The following is a 7,354-nucleotide window of genomic DNA, read 5'->3' as shown; positions in this document are numbered from 1 at the left end:
GGCATTCAGCAGTCCCAAGCCTTCCACTCCCTCCCAGCTCTGTTTCTCTTCCTCCCACTGGTGAGCTGGGGTGGGGGAAGGGCTCGGGTCCCGCGGAGCCACAGCTCTGGTACGTTACCCCGTTTGCTGAGGTCTGCTCTTTTCTCCAGGTGTGTGTATTCTGGTGCCGTCCTCTTTCCTGTTGCTCTCTCAGGATTAGTTGCACCAATTAAATTTTCTAATTGTATCCAGTTTTAGGAGGAAGCCTCTGTCTCTCCTCTCACACGGCCATATTTAATCCAAAATCTGTAGTATATTTTTAATGAAAGACTTTAAGAACAAATTGAATCACCAAAATTTTTTAAACAATGGAAAGTAACAGTAAAATTAATCTGTTATCCATATCATTTTTACTTCGCACTGAGATGTATTGGTTAATAGTACAGTTGCATAAAGGAGGAAAGGTAAATTTTAGAGTAGAAAGGAATGTAGTCATCTAATGTAATTTACAAAATTTAAACAAAATTCATTAACATTCTATCTTATATCAAATATGAATGAACGGACAACAGCATAGCTATTATTACTGAAGTCTTTTTAGTTCAGCTCTGAGCTTACCAATACTGATCTAACAGCCCTCCTTCTGATGCATGAATATCATCTACAGTAAACTTGGTAATTGGCTGTTGATCTAATTTTCCCTGATAGGGAATTCCTTTTCCCCATCATAGTTTTCCTTCACTTTGCTGATTACTCTTCAATACATCTACTAGACTTTGACTGAATCCACCATAAACATTCCAAATGTGGCCTGACCAGAGTAAAATGAAATGTTTACCATTATGTTAGCGACTGTGTCCATTAACTCAGTCCCAATAGTCTAAGTACACATTAACTTTTCTGGCAGCATCAGAAGCTAGGTAACCACATAAAACAACATCCTTAAATATCTTACAAGTCATAAGGACATTAAGGAAAAGTAAATGTTCCCACTTTCCTTACTTTGTCCTCTACGACCCTCTTCTCTTCTATTTCATTTCATATACTTACAGGGAGATAGACATGGATATAGATTTACCTACATATGGAGTGTTGGAAATATTCATTAGAGTGGCTGCTGAGTCATGATTCATACTCTTCTGGAAACTCCCTGAGACTAAAGAATGGGGTCTCTACTGCTTTGCCACAGCCCCCATACACAATTAGTGATCAATGGATAAATCTCAGTTGAGACTTTCAGAATTCTTCACAAGTAGCTTTTTTTCTTTTTTTTTTTTTGTAACAAAATTCACATTTTATTTAGGTTGAAATAAACTATACAAAATTGGTTTTTTTCACCAAAAGTAACAGCAATATTTTCTGTATTATTCCTAGATAAACCACAAAACACTTATTTTTGTAGATTTCCCAGGTTTTGTTTATAAATCAAGACGAGGCTGTAGATACAGTCATGGAAGAGACAGAAGAAAACAGATCAGCTGTCAGTTCCTGTCCTGACCATGAAACAGAAGCATTGAACATGCACCTGCTACAAAGCTTATGAGGTTGTAGACTCATCAAAGGAATGTAAGCAGCAATGACCAGATGTGGCACCATGGTTCTTCCATTCAAATTTTAACTGTAACTTGTTCCTTTAAGTCCATTTGATAAAGACAAAATCTACACTGAAACCATTTAGAGAGCTCATGTTTCTCTCTCTGCTAACTCCCTTGACTGTCCATTACAGATTTTTAATGAGACAGTTAAAACACCTACTACTCAAAGGTTAGCCATGAGCTTCACTGTAACATTTTACAAAATGTGTTCCTTCCTCCCACATCTCAAAATTTAGTTCTTCAAAGAACTGGTAATTCAATACCTAACTGGATACACAGTGATAATAAATGTTACATCTAAAATAACTTAACAATTCCAAAGTTCCATTAGCAGAGATCACACTGATATGCAACGTCGCAATTTCAATGCTGTCTTCAGAAGAACAAGTCTCCAAAGCATGAGAGTTCAAACACAGGCTATTTAAATAGGTAGATTATCAATGGCTAATGTACTCAATGGGGAGTCCACAGTACAGGATACTCAGTGATTAAGTGGCCTACATATATCTTAAAGCTTTATAGTAAGATGTTTTCAAATTTATTAGATTTTTTCAAATATCAAATGTAAGAGAAAGCTTATTTTAAAACTCTTAGGTATTTTCAATGGTTTCTGAATTATCTGTAGGAAGCTCTGACTTAGTTGTATAGAGTTTGATATACGTGTCCACCATTAAATCTAGATCATGTTTTATATCAAAATTTATGTTAAGCAAAGCCAAGTTACTTGACCTTTGGTCTGTCAGAGTGTTCCTCAGGTATGCTTTGAGACGTTTTCACCCATTTTCATAGCGTTCATTCTCAACCTTCATCACAGGAAGAATACATAAGACCTTTAGCAATGAATAAACATTAGGAAAAAACTTAATGTCTGGCAGATGGAGGGCTTCATAAATGGTGGATGGAAGCTCTATATCTTTCCCTCTGTGTTTCCACTTGATTCTCCAACAGTGCAGTTCAGCTGAAAGTGTGTCAAGATTGGGTAAGTCACTTCTGTACATGTCAGCATGGTGCTCCTCTGATGTATTAAATTTGAGCTGTCCCATGACAGAGGGTACCAGAGATAAGCATTTAAGAGCTTTGAGGTGCTGTTCCGAGAATATATCTTTCAGTTCCTGAATAATGTGTTCCACTGTTGGAACACTTACTTCTTTATAGTAACTCTCGGAGGTTAGCTCAGATCCCAGGTTACCTTGCTGAGCTCTGTGGAATTTCCCAGGGAGTTTCACCTGAATATCAAGTTTGGTTGCCAAACTTGTGGCTTCCTCAAATCAAAATTCATGATACACTTCAATATTTTCCATCACTTCATTTAGTGAATGAAGCACTGCAGTCAAGCTACTGGCTGCAAAGAAGACATCAGAGGTTTGCCCCTGGAGATATTTCCCAAATGCTCTTGTAAAAGAGAGAACATTTTTAAGAACAACAATGGTAACAATGAAATCAAAATCTGTTACTGCACTACAGAGTACAAATGCTCGGCCAGCTATTGAATTATTCCGTCTAGTATTTGTATCACTATTTATACCATCTAAACATAAAACAAGTGCTTGTAGAAGGTCCACTAAAATTTCAAAAGCATCATGCCTGCCTGTCCACTGAAAATGGCAAGTTTCCTTCAGGTCTTTACTTTTTTCTTCATTGTTCTGAAAAAGGGCAGAAATTACACTATCAAGCTCCAAAAGCAGTTGTGGTGACTGATGGAAAAAAGAACAAACTTCCTCAATGGTCCCTAATGCAACAGGCACACCCATAACAGGCACTGATTTTGCCAACCACATATTTAAGGCACAGGAAGAGCAGAGTGTGTAGACAGCTTGGGGATATTTTTCTAGAAGTCTAGAAGCAACAACTTTCATTTTGGAAGAAAATCCACTGGACACAATGTAAGCCTGGCCACGACAATACTCCATGTTTAATCCCCACTTTTCAGTTAGCGTAGGGTGAAATTTCACAGCCAAAATTTCTGCATCAGCTTCATAAGGTAGGTAGCCCAGAAATTCTTCTCTCAGGTTATGAGATTCATCAACAAACCTCACCAAAACAGGCAATTGCTCCTCCCCTGCTATGTCGACTACATCATCAGTGATAATGGAAAAGAAGTGAGAGTCTCTCACTTCCCTGAGGGTTTCTTCCCTAATGCAGCTCTCACAGATCTCTAGCATCTGTTTCTGCTGTGTTTTTGAACAGAACAATGTGTTAACTGCTGTGGTCTCAAAGCGCTTTCTCAGAACCTCTTCACCAGAATTTACCCGGCACTCCAGCCGCGCTTGAAAGTTATCAGGAGTAAACAGACCTTCTGGTATTTCATCAGCTTCATGTCCATCCAGAGGTATGTTTTGTTTTCCCATAAGAATCAAAATTTCAAATGAAGATTTTAAGTATTCTTTGTTTTCCTTCTCTTCAAGGGTTAAAGCTAAAATGTCCTCATCATGTTCTTACTTCCTTCTTCTGCACTGGGGTTCTGAGCATTTGCTATTGTTGATTTCTTTGTGCTTTTGTTCCTGTTCAGAAGTTCCATTAATTTTTTTTTCTGTTTCAGTGTTCTGATTTCATCTTCACTCAATTCTTTTATTCATTTTCTGTGTCTGCTATGTGGATTGTTCAAATGACTGGTAAGATCAAATATTGTTGGTATTGCATTACCTCGAAGAACTGTCCTATAAGGACTAGTTCTACAGATCATTGAGGTCTCAAAGTGTTTGGCACATAATCGATAATGTATATTTAGTTGATCAGGTGTTTTATCTTCTAAGTCGGCTCTCCTACAATTCTCCACCCACTTCTGGCATCTGGCCGGGTCCCGCGGGAACCTGAAGAAGGCCAGGTCCGACTGCGTGCTCTTCCGCGTGCAGTTGGGGACAGCGCAGAAGTTCGGCATCGTCGCCCGCCCGCCGGCCGGCCCAGCCCTCCCCTCCCCGCCTCCTCAGGGCAGTCCGCCCGCCCGTCGGGGCCGGGGAGGGGAGCCAGGCCAGCCGGCCAGCTCGGTAGGGCCGGCGCGCCTCACCAGTAGTTTTAAGACAAGATTTTACCAAGGAAGACTGTCCCCTCTCTGGTGTGTCTGCCATGTGAGACAGAATGGTCAGCAATCTTGTTATGAGCTGAGAGTGACAGGTGATCTGAAGTAGGGAAGAATGAGGTTGATGTGAAGAGAGAAGCAGACCAAGGGGAGAGAGGGGGGAAAGCAGGAGAGAGAGAGAGAGAGAGAGAGAGAGAGAGAGAGAGAGAGGAAGAGAAAATGCTGAGTATCTGGTTCTATATATCTCTAACACCTAATAGATTCATGCTTGCCTTTTTTTCTAATTTCTTTACTGAAGCATAATACAGTCTTATATTGCTTTCAAGTGGTTCAGCAGTTCCCCATATTATTACATCCTCATCCCCACTAGTGCAGTTACTGTCTGTCAGCACAGGAAGATGTCACAGAATCATTGGCTATGTTCTCCATGCCTCATGCCTTGCCTTTGGTTTCATTGTTACATGAAAGAATTAAATATGCTTTCAATAAATTCCTTTCTTTTATTTAAGGAAGCTCAAATTAGCCTTCTGAAATTTAGACTCAAATGAGAATGGTCTAAATAGTATGTGTATCTGTATGTCCATCCTTTTTATACAAAACAATTCATACTACACGTATTGTATATATTGCTCTATTTCCTTGTCATTTTTCTCTAATTTAATAATACATTATGTAAATGATTCCATGTAGTTGAATTTTTTGGCATCTATTTTCGGTAATCTTTCATCTCATGAGGTTTCGCAGCACGTTGGACCTGCCCCTCCTATCTGCTCATTTTCTTCCCTCATCTCTGTCACCCAGAGTTAGTTGCAAGATTGTTCTTGAATAAGAGAAATGTAATGTATTCTTAGGCTAATCGTAATTTTTTATCTATTATCAGAGGCCAATCCTTTTATACCACTGAAATTAGAAAGTTTAGACAGCTCTTTGTGATTTACGTAACTGGTAACTCAAATATAGTTTAAGGCAAAAAATAGTGATTGAATAAGAAGACAAATATAAACAGCAAGAATAATGTCAGCTACCACTTACTGGTGTATAGTGTTCACTATATGCCAGGAGTGTATGATCTTGACACCTACAGCCTATTTTAATCTTTACCAAAATCTTGTAGGTTAGGCATAACTTTTTCATTTTACAGTTAGGAAACAAACTATAAAGAGATTACATTCCTTATCTGGAGTCTGAGAGCTTAATGGCAGATGCAGAGTTCAAATTACTGTTTTTTCAGACTACAAATATTTTTTGAAAGAATGTACATGGAATTGTGATGTGCGGCATCAGACATCTCTGAAATAAATCATAGGTGATAACTTAAAATGCAAGTTTTAGAACAAATCCAATTTAGAGTGAGTCCTAAACAAAATCAGTTTTGCTTCCCATGCATGTGGATTTCAGAACTCCATGGGGAATTTGTTTATTCTCTATTTTAAAACTTCAGGTTATGATCATAGGGATGTCTGAATTCTCAAAAAATTTTAAAGTTAAAATAATGCCAAAAAGAATGTTTGGAGAGAGGTACATTGCAGAAATCATGGACAATACAGGAAAACTCAGTGAATATTACACTTTCCTGATTTAGTAGTCCATAGATTGACAAAATAAGGCATTATGACATGAAAATGAACACAAGCAAAGTGGTAAACAGAGTGACAGTCTGTGGTAAAGGGTCTCCATTTGGAAAGAATTACCCACTTTATATCCCTCCATTCACCATCCTCTCTCTCTCTCTGCCTCACTCTCACATACAGAGAGGGTATCACTATAAACCATCTTATGAGTACCTTATAGAATTAATTACTAATTTACAAAGTTTCCAGAAAAAAAATTATATACAGCAAGTAGTACCTAAAGTAAAAGTATAGTCAGCACTATAGCTTCAGATTTTGAAGCTAAATTATATTAGCATCACTTTCAGAAAATAGAAATTAACATGTTGCTATTTTATGAGGCTGCTAGAATATTTGTGTCTCTTTTGCCATACTCAAAGTCTCATATATGCAGTAGACAATGTCATTGGGACAAGTTTCAAGTTATTGTTGACCGTAAAGAGAAATATCCAGCAGTGCACTTGAGAATTATAAAAGACACTATCATATCTTGAAAACATATTTTTGTCGTTTGAAAACCTGGCTAATATGGCTTCAAGTTCTGATCTGAACACTTTTTGTCTATGAAATTTGGGCATGTGACTTGAATTCTATGAGCCTTGATTTTCTCTTTTAATTAATTATTGTACCATTAGGAGGAGTAGATGTGTTAAAGTATATAAAGAATAGAGTCAGGGAATTCCAGTAAAGATGATAGCTAATAAGTCAATAATGATCAAGAGTTTACTATGTTCCAGTTGTAAACTCAGTGCAGTATACGAATGAACCTACCGAATTCTCAGAATAATACCATGAAAACTGAGGCATAGTTTAATAACTATCCCTAACCCACATAGGCAGGATTTGAACTCAGTCTGCCTAAGAGCGTGTAATCTTACCCAAAAATACCACTTTCTCTCAAGTGAAAAAAATTAACATTTCTTTTACAATAAGCAGAAAACAAAATAAAATTTTTAAAAACTACAAATACACAGCAAACATAATACAATTAAAAAGGAAATGAAATTTCACATGTGTTCACATTCTCCACCCTCATCAAAGAAAACCTGTCAGACATTTAATGAGGAGATAACCAAAAGGGGATTTTCACATTAAACTACACTCCCCAGTTTTGAAGTGCAGTGAGTCATAGCAGACTGGAAAATAAAATACAC

The 7,354-nt window shown here is 37.7% G+C and overlaps 1 pseudogene; it reads right to left on the bottom strand.

The window, feature by feature from the left end:
* Positions 1–1,261: 1,261 nt before the first annotated feature.
* On the bottom strand, positions 1,262–4,562 carry LOC140843710 (52 kDa repressor of the inhibitor of the protein kinase pseudogene; annotated as a pseudogene).
* Between the last annotated feature and the right edge of the window lie 2,792 nt (positions 4,563–7,354).

This window comes from Manis javanica, chromosome 10, assembly GCF_040802235.1.
Source record: "Manis javanica isolate MJ-LG chromosome 10, MJ_LKY, whole genome shotgun sequence".
Taxonomy (NCBI): Eukaryota; Metazoa; Chordata; class Mammalia; order Pholidota; family Manidae; genus Manis; species Manis javanica.
This window is presented reverse-complemented; position numbering and strand designations above follow the sequence as displayed.